The 13543-nt window shown below is 46.6% G+C and overlaps 1 non-coding gene and 1 pseudogene across 1 annotated transcript; one reads left to right on the forward strand and one right to left on the reverse strand.

Annotated features, from left to right (window-relative positions):
• Positions 1-866: 866 nt before the first annotated feature.
• On the reverse strand, positions 867-10317 carry LOC132354589 (ferritin light chain-like; annotated as a pseudogene).
• Positions 1598-1669, forward strand: TRNAW-CCA (transfer RNA tryptophan (anticodon CCA)). Its single transcript has one exon. It is a non-coding gene; the product is annotated as a tRNA-Trp (tRNA).
• Positions 10318-13543: the final 3226 nt, after the last annotated feature.

The following is a 13543-nucleotide window of genomic DNA, read 5'->3' on the forward strand; positions in this document are numbered from 1 at the left end:
AATGAGAGCTACGTTTCTCAGTGTCAAAGAAGCTACAAATAATGAAAAGGGGAATGACAGCCCATTGTAATGATCACATCTAACAACTAGATCTTGATTTCCAAACACCATTCTCTGCAAAAACAGGAAACAGAGCTCCTTGGCGAAATAGTTGATTCCAGGGCTGCTGCAGGGAAACTACAAGATAAGCCTGGAACATCTTGTGCCAGAAACTAAGGAAGTGCTAAAAACAGGATGGCAGATGTCAAAAGGACACATGAGCCAACCTGAAGGAGTTTGTAATAGCCAAAGCTGGGAAATTTTCAGAAACAATATTTTTTGAATGATGTTCTATGGGTTAAACCTATAAAATTAAAAAACATCCATGAATCTGTATTGATGCAAAGAAATAATTGAATATATAATACATAAGTAAACGGAAGAGAAGAACCAGTTCTTTCTCATAGAAGGATTATGTTGATAAATGTAGATGGAAAAGGCGAAAAAGAAAATGACCCTGAGGCAAACACTGCAGTCATAGTTGTTGCAGTCAGGATGGATGCTGAAATTAGTGGGTGCAAGGTTGACGAGAAACAGGATATTTGCATAGCCTGAAAGCGTTTACCCCCGAATATTTATTAATTACCAAGGGGGAAATGGTAGCATACAGTGGAGGACCACGGCAGAAAGCGTGTTAACTAAATGATTTAAGTTAGCATCCGCAGTAACAAGACCCACTGACAACGCGAACTTCCCGAAACCGGTGCTGAGAACGTCGTTTTGTTGGGGCCGGGGGAGGATGTGACGGGAAAGGGTTGGATTAAAAGTGACATATACGTCGGAACGCCACTACAGTGTTTACTGATGCACATTTGGGTGATAAAACTCTAAACAAAAGCAAAGAAGCTCTTTCCGTAGACGTCGGGGTTGGCTGCAGGTGGAGGCGGAAGGCAGATGTTAGGCTCTGCGGGGGCTGGCAGGTCTGGTGGTGGCAAGGGTTTGTGATCCTTCTATTAAATATCTTAGTTTTGTGCCTTTTTCTGTAGCTGCTGTACTTTACAGCAAAGAAGCTTTAACAAACACAGATGGACACTTGTGTATACCTGGGAGGAAGGAAATCTAGAAAGAAATACATCAAAATGCTTTACAGCGGGTGGTGGGATTATTGATTTTAATTTTTCTTACACTCTTCTATAATGTTCGAATGTTCAAAACTGAGCTTTATTAGGGGGCGGGGGAGTCGGGGGGTGGCGGGGGTGGACACATGAGCATCTATTTTTCTGCTAACTTCCGAAGTCACCTCCCAGGTGTGCCCGCAGAGTCCTGGTTTGGTTTCCCCCTTTAACCATGCCGGGGGCGGGAACTCGGTCCTGCACACCCCCTCACCCCGCTTCGCCGGCCCGGGTTCAGGTTTTGCAGCCGCTCCCCCGCCCCGACCCGACGTAGCCGGGTCGGGGCGGAGGTTCCGGGGCTCGCACAGCCGCGCCATCCGCCCGCCTCTCGTTCCTTTTCAGTTTGACCTGAAGTTCACTCGAAAAGCGAAAGATTTATACGGTGAAGCGACCTAGATGCGCGGGAAGAAAGAGCCTTAAAGGATCAAAAGTAAAGTGGCTTCCGTGACCTCGTGGCGCAATGGCAGCGCGTCTGACTCCAGATCAGAAGGTTGCGTGTTCAAGTCACGTCGGGGTCACAGTTACCCCTTTTCCCCCCAAACTAACTGGGGACTTTGGGCCGCTTGGGATTTCATCCTACGGCTCTATTCGGGCCTCCGTGCTCCCTATTCCTCCGCACCGAGTTTCAGAGGACGAGCCTTAGAATTTCTGTTCCGTCATTTTCGTATCTGACGGGGGTGATTTGGGAAACTCCGGGAAGCGTGAAGCCAACCGGCCAATGCCACTTCTCCTTGTCACCCAAAAAGCTACTTTAAAAGAGAGACCAACAGCACAGTAGAAGACAGGATGAAACAGTTATTGGAAAATGAAATGTAAATTATTTTTAAACATATGAAAATAACTTCTTTCATAATAAGAGAAACGCAACTTAGAATTCAATGAATTATTTTTAACCTGTGAGATTGTCTAACCTATGATCAAAAAGCTTACATTAAATCGCATTGCTCACATCCTTAAAGCTACAAAGAACAGGACCAGAGGAAATTAAAATAATTATAAAAGAATACTTTTCAGCCAGTTTAGAGAAGTTTTCAAGTATATTTTTCAATATTGCTTCTGTTCCTTTTGCTCTAGACTTTTTCCAGGAATGCATTCACCCTTCCATATGGTGGATAATTGCCACCAATGGATGGATAATCATGCTTCTGTATCCTCTGCATCTATAATCTTCTCTCAAAACGTTTCCTGTTTTCATATTTTCTCTGCCCTTTGGGTGGTCTTCTCAGGCGTGTCCACCATCTGGGATTCCATATTCTGCAACTTAAGAGAGCCCTGTGATCCTACCATATTGTCATTTCAGTTTCCAGGGTGTCCCCTGTCTTATTCTCCTCTCTTTTAAACTCAGTCAGTTGCCCCATGAGGCTTTTCACACCTCATTTCAAAGAAGCCACATCTTGGAGGAAGCCTCTTACTGTTTCTCTGAAGAAAACAAAATTAAAAATCCTGAAACTTTCCATCATTTTCAGTGGTATGCTTTTCTTCTGTCAGGAGCTACTCTCTTTTTCTAGTTCTGCAAAATTAAAAAGACAAAAACAAAAACAAACAAACAACGACAACAACTTGCTTTTCTCTCTTACTCATACTGTGAAATTACTCTTGCTGATCCTTTAAAATCTGTTCAGACTCAGTGTGAAGCAACAGATGGGGCTGTGCTAACGCTTGGCCCTGCTCTCTGTTCACTGGTGTGGGTCAGATGCCTTCTCGGATCCACTGGCCGGAGGACAGGCTGGGGCACAGCGCCCACCCCGTTCCCAGTGCTCAGGAAGGTGTCCCCTAGGGCTTTGTTGCAGTGACATTTTCTCCTCTCCTGTGAGGTTCCCTTGCTACTGTGAGCCAGTGAAAGCAGTACTTAACCCTAGAGATCCCACATTTCAGCGTGAGTTTCAACTTACATGTCTTAAGTGGATCTTACCTCCTTAGCTAAGGCAGAAAACAACACCTTTCTATTCACTTAAATCTCCTAAAAGTAACATTTTAATTTAATGCCAAACAAATACTCTGAATTCCCTTAGATTCTTCTTCTTTCAAGAATTTTACATTCAATCTAGTTTGCAGATATTCTAGCCTAAGAATTTGTTCTAAGCAAACCTTATTAATTTTAAAGTTTTAATGGTGTCCTTAAAGTTTCTTATGTGAATTGATAAAATTCTCTTTTCATGTATTCATAAGTCAAATTGTAAAAGGTTGTAAAATTGTCAGATAATATTTTACCATACAATCTCATCTTTATTATAAGAGCAGATTTTCAGTCATCAGTTTTAACTCTCAGCTCATTTATTTCAGATGAATAAGCACTTGTCCCCTCAACATTGAGAAAACAAAGGCAGCATACATTTTTAGAAAAACCGGGGCAAGGGTATTTTTTGTGGGTAAAGTATCACTTCTTAGACAGAAAAAGTAGGGATGAAGAGGAAGAAAAAGAAAAATTGCCTTAGACTTAATTTCAAAGGTTTATTCCACCTGCACCAATGCATCAGATATTTTTAAATTTTAAAATTTCCTAGAGATTATTCTGTTCTATTAATCTAGTTGTACATTCCTGCTTCACACCAAGCTGGCTGTATTGCTTTATTTTAAAAGGAAGGTAAAACTTAAAGACAGCACAGACTTGCCACCGATACAGTATTTGATAAATTCTTTTGGCCCATTGTCTCTCCCATTGAGGATGCTTCCTTACCTCAAGCCAGATAGGCCCTGGGACACTGCCCCTGGCCCGAGAGATGCTCTCCTGCAGAGGCTGAGCCAACTTCATGGTCTCCAAGGAATTTGGATTGGAAGCAAATGGGACCTGCTGTTTGTTTCAGAGGGTGTTCTGAACATGTACAAGGTGAGCTGAGATCATACGATGACTTTGTTTCCTATCATCCCTTAAAAAGATATTCAGTTTCTCTCTTTTGTTTTTGTTTTTGTTTTGATGGTTAAAACAATTTGGGTTTATTGTTTTTGCTAAACAATACTAAAAAATTTTCATTTTGAAGGCAGGGCTTGAATTATTTAATTTTGATCCATTTATTTAATTAAAAAAAGAAAAAAAGGAAGGGGAAACAGATCATGGCCAAGAAAAAAAAAAAAAGTAGTTAGGGACTTCCCTTGTGGTCCAGTGGTTAAGACTCCACGCTGCCACTGCAGGGGACACAGTTTTGATCCCTGGTCGCGGAACTAAGATCCAGAATGCCTCATGGTGTGGCAGAAAAACAGGGAACAGAGGGAAAGGAGAGGGGGAGATTTTATTTAACAAAGAAAAAAGAAAAAAAAATAGTCGTTAACTCCCCACCCCTGAAGCTCTAGCCAGTCACATGAGCATCACCCACTTCCCATGATGCCATGATGCCTGATATTCACATGGTAGCACACTCTACCCCACTGGACTGCCTTGAAGGCACAGGGGCAGTAGTTGCCAGTTTAGCAAAGATATTCAGTTTCTAGTTCTCCTTCTCATAGATGAGGGAGCCAAAAGGGGGTGAAGAGAGTGAGGGGCAATTCCATGACTTTTCTGGTCACTTTGTGATAAGAAACACTCCCCCAGGCTGTGAATATGACAAGCATCCTATGTAATAGTCAAGTTTCTGAACATGAATTAAAGTTGGGGTCCCTTCCCTCCTGGTCTTGCACTTCTAGTTTCCATCCACGGCTTGCTAACGGGTGTCTCTGACCCCATCTGAGTCAGAGCAGGGGAGGAAGGATAAACAAGGGTGGAGGGAATGTCTCCACATCAGTAGGTCAGTAGTGTAGTCAGCAGGCGTCCTACTCTCTGGGACTTTGGTGGAATTTTGAGAGACTCCCTCAGTGCTGAGGATCCTTCTGAATTGCACTTAGCCCTGGTGAAGATACTATTTCAGCCGGTTGCTCTCTATTGGGGCAGCATTTAGGACTCTCTTCTAGGAGATGTGATCAGCCCTCCAGGCAGCTATTGTGGATAGCAGCTAAGAGGAACTCCCCTCAACCCCCCACCCCATGCACATGGATCATTTCTAGACCATGGGAAGAATTCATGCATCTTTTGTCCCCAAATTTGTGCTTTGAAAAGTGTGCAGACACCTCTTCCAACTCACCATGAGCAGCTAGTCTGGCCAGCTCTTGCCCCTTAGGTTTCTTGAGCCAAGATATACATCAGGCCACTGAGTCCCCAAACCCCAGGGGGACACATATCAAGCTGTCCAGGTGGCCTGTTAAAACCTCTCACTATGTTTGAACTATGGGACAAGCAATCTCCCCACCATCTTTCCTCTGTGAAGCTCTTTCCAAAACTTCAGAAATCCTCTTCAACCCTTTCTAGGAGCCCTTTGATACTCAGTATAGGTGAGGGGCTTAACAATCCCCTAACAGTTTCTCAGCCAGTACTTTTTTTTTTTTTTTTTTTCCAATTCTGCCTGGTGGCCTGCCTCACAGCTCGCTTCAGGTATCTGATATCTGCTGTCTTAGATTCTTAGCAGAAACCCCCATTTTAACATTTGTTGCACTTAAGCAATGGAAGGGAAGGATGGGGGTGGGCGTGGGGACAGCCCTATTATCCGCACAGGATTGAGGTTGCCCAGGGGTCCTGCCTGCCACACTGCTCTGGGACGGCTCTCCCAGGGTCCTAACTTGTCCACCGCCTCCAACTGTCTCCCGTCTGTCCCTGTGCGGTCAGCACGCCAGGGCCGGCTCCCTCCCCCTGCCTCCAGACTCAAGCTCTGGTCGGGGGGATGTGGACACTTTCTCTTAGGGCGCCTCCTGCCAGGACAGAGGCCGCTGTCCAGACCTCGGTGCTGAAGCACCTCGGTGCTTAAGTTCTCTCCGCCCTTGAAGGAAGTGGAGCTGATCTCGGAGACGCAACAGTGAGTGGTGGCGTGAAGGGAGATCTTAATTCCCTGCCCAGGAACTGAACCTGGGGAGCCTGGATGAAAGCCAGGAATCCTAGCCACCACACCCCCTGGCTCTTGCCCCCAGTGAAAAACGCATTTCTCACGGAGGCAAAACTGTAAAAACAGGTACAAAGTTTATTATTAGAGACATAGCACAACAACAAGTGGGAGAGCTCACAGAGAAATGATTTGTTTAGTTAAGACAGAAGCAAGGCAGAGATGCACACACGGAGAGAAAGGGTGTGGGCGTCCCCCCCAATGAGGAGGAGCGCAGTAGAGAGGCGGTTAAGTCACTTCTATAGAGCAGCTCTTCCGGGTCTCTGTTTACCTCTGGCCAATTATCTGGTTTCTTTTTCCACGCCTGCCCTGCCCTAGGACCCTCTCCAACATGCGTGTGCAACTTTTTTCCAAGATGGATTACAGCCCAGAGACATATGGGACGGCCTTAGCATCACCTATTTTGGGGTGGTGCCCCTTCCTTTTTGACCCCCGAGGAGCCTTTCTGCCCATGTGCAATATCTCCCTTGCCCCAAGGATGGGAAATGTATGACCTCTTGATCTTTTAACAGGGTTTAGTCCCACTCTGTCCCTGCCATAAAAATGTCCATTGTCTGGTTATTTACCCTATTTCTATTGCTGGTTTTTATATCGAGGTGCAGATCTCGAAATATAGACAGGAGTCTGGTCATAAATATGTAGTCCTGGCGTCTGTTTGTCTCTTGCTTAAGGAAATGTAAACAGAGGGCTGGTAATGAATGTCCTGCTGGAGCCCATCTTCTTCTCACCCCAGGAGGTGTGAACAGGAGGCCAGTTGTAAATGTCTAGCCTGGAGCCCATCTGTCTCCTGCCTCAGAGCCTCAGCCTGCAGCAGCCTCCTTCTCCCCGCGGCCCGCCCTCCAGACCCGGCCACGCGGGCTCAATAATGCACTGCCTCAGAGCTTCCGACCATGGACCACCAGGGCTTTGAACCGTCAGCATCTCCGCAGGAGGTCCAGTCTTCCCTAAGGAGGCCTGGAGAGGGCCGGTGGCTTGGCAGATACTCGCAGGTGAGAACGGGAGGAAATCCCAGTCCAATTCCCCAGAATAGGTAGGAAGGCACGCACCTTGGACGTCTTCACCACCGGCTCAGGCCTTTCCTGTGAGTTGTGAGTGGGGGGCTGGCCCCACGGGAGCTCCTCGCACTTTCTAGGGACACAACCCTTTCCAAAGGCCTCAAGAATATCCCTAAATTCCTCGCATGCACATTCCATGCAGTAAAGACACCTCCACATCTAGTCTGGGTGACTCCCAGCTGCGTGGACATTCACACCCCTTGTCCCCAAGCCCAGGCAGGGAGATGCACACAGACATCCCTAATGAAGGGCATCCTTGAGGGAGTAGATGGCAAGCTTGCCCTGGAAGCTTTGCAGAATCTGATAGCAGTGATGTTGGGGAGCATGAAGAAGGGGCAGCGGCCAGTTCAGAAAAGAAGGGCCGATGGGAACCCAGAATGAGCAGCCAGGTGGGCTCTGGTGGCCACGACCCAGGCTCCACTGGACTCACCAGCTCCACAGCCCAGGACCTCCCACCTCCTTAAGCAGTGTAAGGGATCAGTGTGGAAGCAGGTCAGAGAGGTAGACCGGGTCATGTTCAAGGGAAAGGGGTTTGAGAGGGCATCCCAGGGAGACTGCACCTGGCCCTCAGGAACCTGGGCAAGGGTCCTGTCCTGGCAGCCCTGGAGTCTCACGGGGGGCCTTGCCCAGCTCCAACCACTGCTAGTGGCTCTCCAGTTGGAGGCTCCGCCTGGTGTAGAGAGCGGTGCTTCGCAGGCCTCAGGACTGTTGAAGCATCCCAAGATGGTTGGTAAGATAGAGTATCTGCTGACTGCTGATGGGTGTAGCCAGACCCATGCAGCCTGCAGCCTTCTTTTTCCAGCAGACCAGCTGGGATGGGAAGAGGCACTTCAGGAGTCCTAAGTAAGGGAGGCTGACACTAGCCTTCAACGGGCTAAAAGCTAATTCAAGTCTTCACCTCATCTATGGGGACCATGTTCAGGACGCATAGGGGTATAAAAGGGGGCAAGTCCTTTGTGGAAAAACACCTTGATCTTCATCCATTTCCAGATGGTTATTTGAAATATATGATTTTTTTACACCCTAACATAGAACACATTGATGGTACATTTAACAACGTTTTTAAATTTAATTGTTTTTGTTGTTTTTCCCCCTAGCTTCACTGAGGTATAATTGACAAATCATTTAGCAAATTTTTATTTTTATTTTTATTTTTTTTTAATTTTTATTTTTTTATTTATTTATTTATTTTTGGCTGTGTTGGGTCTTCGTTTCTGTGTGAGGGCTTTCTCTAGTTGCGGCAAGTGGGGGCCCCTCTTCATCGCGGTGCGCGGGCCTCTCACTGTTGCGGCCTCTCTTGTTGTGGAGCACAGGCTCCAGACGCGCAGGCTCAGTAGTTGTGGCTCACAGGCCTAGTTGCTCCGCGGCATGTGGGATCTTCCCAGACCAGGACTCGAACCCGTGTCCCCTACATCGGCAGGCAGATTCTCAACCACTGCGCCACCAAGGAAGCCCAGCAAATTTTTAAATAGCAATTTTAGTTACATGCTTGGCCATCGTTACTCAGCAATATAATAGCTCTGAATAATCATAAAATTTAAATAAAATTAACATACAGTAGTAACTCCATCACTGTTTTGTTTCATTTTCCTTGGTTTATGAGAGTCTTACTCTTAGGGTTTAGTTGTTAGGGTAATGGGAATATGGGCAGAATATCTAGAATTGTATTCAATATTGTGATTTAGCTGATGAAAGCAGTAGGAACTCAGGCGAAGACAGACGAGAAACACTCATTCTGACACCAGGTAACATTCAATCTGCTTTGCAGAATTCTTCACTCCCAAATGCAGACAATGGCCCTTGGAATCTCTGATCATATATTCTTTGATGTGTTGTCTTCTTGTGATCACTACACTTGAGAAGAAACATCGTGGGAACTGGATAAGATTTTGTCTTTCTTTTTATGCGGAGTCAACCAGGACAGATATGGATGTATTTTTCTTCCACAGCTCAGAACCATGTTGCAGAAAGAGATAGTTGAGACTAACAGGGAGACTGCCCACCTGAAACACAGGTATGGGATTTTGACATTTTTTTTTCAGGGTGTTTGAAATTTTTAAGGCTAACTTGTTTAGTATCTAGTAAAGGGCTTTGTTTTGTAATTTTTATTCAAGTCATTCTGTCTATATTCAGGAGAATTGGAAATAATTTTTTAGATGACAAGGCTACAAGAGAAATGCTGGATTAAGAAACTAAATCCGGAAAGACACCTCCCCACCCTTCAAGAGGCTGGGAGACTGTGAAGAGCACCACTTTCTTTTCTGGGAAAAATCCACAAAAATTGCTCTCTGGTCCAATGAGCATCATTGTTATGCTGGAAACAAGCCCAAGGATTTACTACAGGGAAAATTGTCTCACAGTGGTGACCAGACACCAGACTGGCTCTTTGGGCCTGTCCCCTGGGAGCTGCGGAGTGTGCCCCCTGTCCTAACAGTGAAAACAGCCCCACACACACCCTGCTGGGCTCAGGGTTACTCTTTTTTTTTTTTTTTTGCTGCAAAAAGCTTTATTGTTTCCCTTTGGTCCAAGGCTTGGGAGAGGGCTCCAGGGTGGTTAAAAAGCTGCCTAGTGGCTGCAGAGAGAGGCTTCACGCAGAAGCCCTGACACCAGAGGAGTTCCTCAAAGACCGCTGGGCTCCAGAGCCTCCTAGTGGTGCTTGAGGCTGAGCCTTTGGAAGAGATACTGGCTTAGCCCAGCCTGGGGACCAGCCAGCCTATGGAGGTTAGTCAGGTGGTCGCCCACCTTCTTGATGAGTTTCACCTGCTCATCTAGGAAGTGGCTCTCCAGGAAGTCACAGAGGTGGAGATCTGCGTGGGTGGGACCCAGGGCATGTAGATCCATAAGGGCCTGGTTTGGGTTCTCCATGAGAATGGTGGCTTCCATAGCATCCTGGGTTTCACCCCACTCATCTCGAGATGGCTTCTGCACGTCCTGGAAGAGGGCGAGGCCGCCGCACTGGTTTTGCATTTTCTAGACACGCTCTGCGCCCTCGCACTTCTCCTTGGCCAATTCGCGGAAAAAGTGGCCTATGCCCTCCAGAGGCACCTCATCGCGGTCGAAATAGAAGCCCAGAGGGAGGTATGTGTAGGAGGCCCGCAGATGCAGGTTGACCAGGCGGTTGACAGCGGCTTCCATCTCGATGGAATAATTCTGACAAATCTGGGAGCTCATGGTTGATCGGTAATAAGGAGTTAAGCTCAAAAAATGGTGTTGGCTGGTCCCAGTGGCCAAGGATAGCTTGAGTGGCTGATTCTGAAGATTGCGACTGGAAAAAATGTTGGAGGGTGGTCGGAAGCTGGAGCAAGGGGCGTCCCTGTGTCTGTTCCATCCAAACACCGTTGAAGCAAGAGACAGATCTGCGGGGACCGCTGAGTGCACAGCTCAGGGTTACTCTTTACGAAGGGACTTGAGTAAGTGTGCCTCCCGGCTTGCAGTAAACTGTTTGAAAGGTTCTTTTTCCTTTATCTGAAAAATCTAACACAGATGTTTTACGAAGTGGGCTGTCTACCCAGAATAATGAAGAAAAGTTTCTTAATTAGTCTTTGGGCATAAACAGCCCACTGCAGTCACGATGGGGTCCTTCAAGAGAGAAAACTGAAATTAATGAACAATTATTTAAGATTGTCACTGGGTCGTGAGAAATTGCCAAACATGTCAATTATCTCAAGTGAAAATGAGATAAGGTAAGAAGCATATTTTTAAAATGTTATTGATGAGCTTGCTTCCAGTAAAGCCAGGAGAGTAGACATATAAGTTTTCCTTTGGTATAAACTAAACATGATGTTTAACACCCCTACTTTCCAATTTTTCAATGTTTTCAAGTGGTTTAACGTTACAGGGAAATCGAAACATTAAAAAATTAATAAAAGCACGTCCAGGGGAGCGCTTGTTTCCCCTCCCACTTCCAGCTCATATTGGGCTCGAAGGGACCAAGATTCTGTCCGTCCCTTCACCCCCGTCTGCGTTTCTTTCTCTGAATTTTATAAAATACTCCCTCACGTTATGAGTACGACGTTCAAACGCCTCAATGAGCGCTATTGTTGTAAAATAGGTCCTGGTACCATGAGAAAGTAAAGAACGAAATACACAGGGGAACTCTAGAAAACGAAAGCTTCTGCAGAAGAAGCCCGGAAGCGCGTTCTTATCTTTTTCCTCCTGGTGGACCAGACGCCGCATTCGCGGCCGGAACACGCATGCGCTCCATGCATGTTCGCGCGCCCTCTTGTGGCCAGAGGTGGGCAGCGCACAGAGGCCGGCCGCCTGCTGAATCACTGGAATTGAATTTTCAGTTTCATCTAAATTACCTAAATTTGTGGGCGTACATTGTTCATAGCACTCTCTTATAATACTTTTCATTTATGTAAAGTCCTCAGCAATGTCTCCACTTTCCATTCTAATTTGATTATATTGTGGTTTTCCTCTGTCTTGGTCAGTAAAGGTAAAGGTTAACCTCAACCTCCGGATCATCCAAGGCTTTATCCCACTGGATTGTATAGACTGAGCACCAGCCTGCCGAGACGCCTTGTTCTGTTAATTGTCCTCATCGCTCTCAGAAGGTAAAGCGCTCCCTCCCCTCTCCCACCCCCCTTCCACTCTGGCCTTACTGCTCACTGAGGACGACTTGTCTCCGAGGTTCAGTGAGCCGAGTTCTGCAATGAACCCCTACCGTCGGCCCCCCCAGAGCTTCTCAGTGATGCTGGTGATCCCTCCCACCAGCACATTCTGTATCTCAACGGAGGGTCTTCCCGGCCTTCCAAAGAAGCAGAGCTGGTACATTTTCTAGCCCTACATCCTCTGCTGCTCTGGATTGCCCACTTCTCTGAGCCTAGCAATTCTGGCATCTCTGCTCAGCAAAGAGCCATCTATTTCTCCAAGCCGCCAAAAGCCCTTCTTGCAGTGTGTTAGCACCACCTCCTGGCATCCTCAGCAGAGCGTGTAAACACTTATCACAGAAGTGTGCTCCTTTCCAGTAAACTCTCCAGCACTCAGCTATATGTTCTACACTCCGTGGTCCAGCATCCTCGGGATCCAGACCCGTACTCTCCTGGTTCCTACAGACACAGATTGGCCAGGCCCACAGCAACTGAATCTTCCTCCCTTATCAAACCCAGCGTTTCCCTGGTCGGGTTTTGTAGACACTTGACCCTAGTTATTGGTCTAGTTATCAGGAGGGGAGGAAAGAGTAGACTGTGAAAGGGGCACCAGTTTTATCACAAAGTAGAGGCCTTGTCTGCATCATCTTCAAACAAGACTGGGAGGCGTGGGTCACATTTGCAGTCCCAGAGGGACTGGTGTTTAAAGGTGTTTGCCCACATCAACCTGAATGTCCCCATCCCAAGTCTCAGGGTTTCCTCCTTTCCAAACAAGGTCCTGACCTTGACATAGCAAACTTTCTGGGATTGAGAATTCAGCTTATCTGAAGTTATGCTACTCTTACATTTTTGCCAACAGGCTTCAAGAAGCCCTCTGATCTTCACACTTTCCCTTTACTTGGTGATTAACCACCCCCCGCCTGTCCTTGTCGATGGCTCCCAGTAATAGCCACTCAATTCCACAGTCTGGAAAATTGCTACCTCCCCCAAACTCCTAAAGATCTAAGATGCAGCACCCACCAGCGGTTCCCTCCCATCAATATCCCATCTTGGTTCAACACCAGGGACAGTTTTAATGATTGTGCCACTACAGCCTGACATGTGCTATCAGTAGTCTATCAATCACAAGTGATAGGGTCCTCATTGCCAGCAAGCGGACAGGTGATGTCTCACGCAAATCCCATCTTAGAGTCTGCCTTCCTAGGACCACGACTGGTACCACTTGTCATAGGGTAAGATTCCATGGAAGCAGACTCTGAGATGGAAATTGCGTGCAGAGGTGTTATTGGATCGTGTTCTCTAGAAAAACACCTATTAAAAAGTGATACCTGGAGGGAAGAGTGGGCGGAGGAAAGAGTTGAACTGCTGTACAATTGCAACAGAGGCCTCATTTGATCCTACAGGGAACTCAAACTAGGATGGCCCTTTGAGAGATTGCAAGCTGAGGCAAGGGGGCAAGGTCTTTGAACCCCTGCAGCGAGTACCACTGGAAGTGGACTGCCTCTGGGGAGAACGTGTGACCTGAGAGAGGCAGCTCCCTTCAGCCAGGACAATTCCCAGGGAGGTATTCCCACACTGGCAGCTGGAGGAATGGGTGCCCCAGCCCTGAAGGGGGACCCTGGCAGCCCATCACAGTGTGCCCTCTCGGGTGTACTAAAGTTTCCAGGTTCAGCTGTTGATTTCTATTTTGCTCTCTGCAGTTATATCAGTTATTGCTTGGCATCTTTTGAGGCATTATTTTTAGAGATATATATTTATGATAGATATATCTTCTCTGTCAAGTTTTATAACTTTTATAAGTAGATGTCATGCTTATCTTTTCCTAATGATTTTTTAAGATTCTA

Source organism: Balaenoptera ricei, chromosome 20 (assembly GCF_028023285.1).
Source record: "Balaenoptera ricei isolate mBalRic1 chromosome 20, mBalRic1.hap2, whole genome shotgun sequence".
NCBI classification, from domain to species: domain Eukaryota; kingdom Metazoa; phylum Chordata; class Mammalia; order Artiodactyla; family Balaenopteridae; genus Balaenoptera; species Balaenoptera ricei.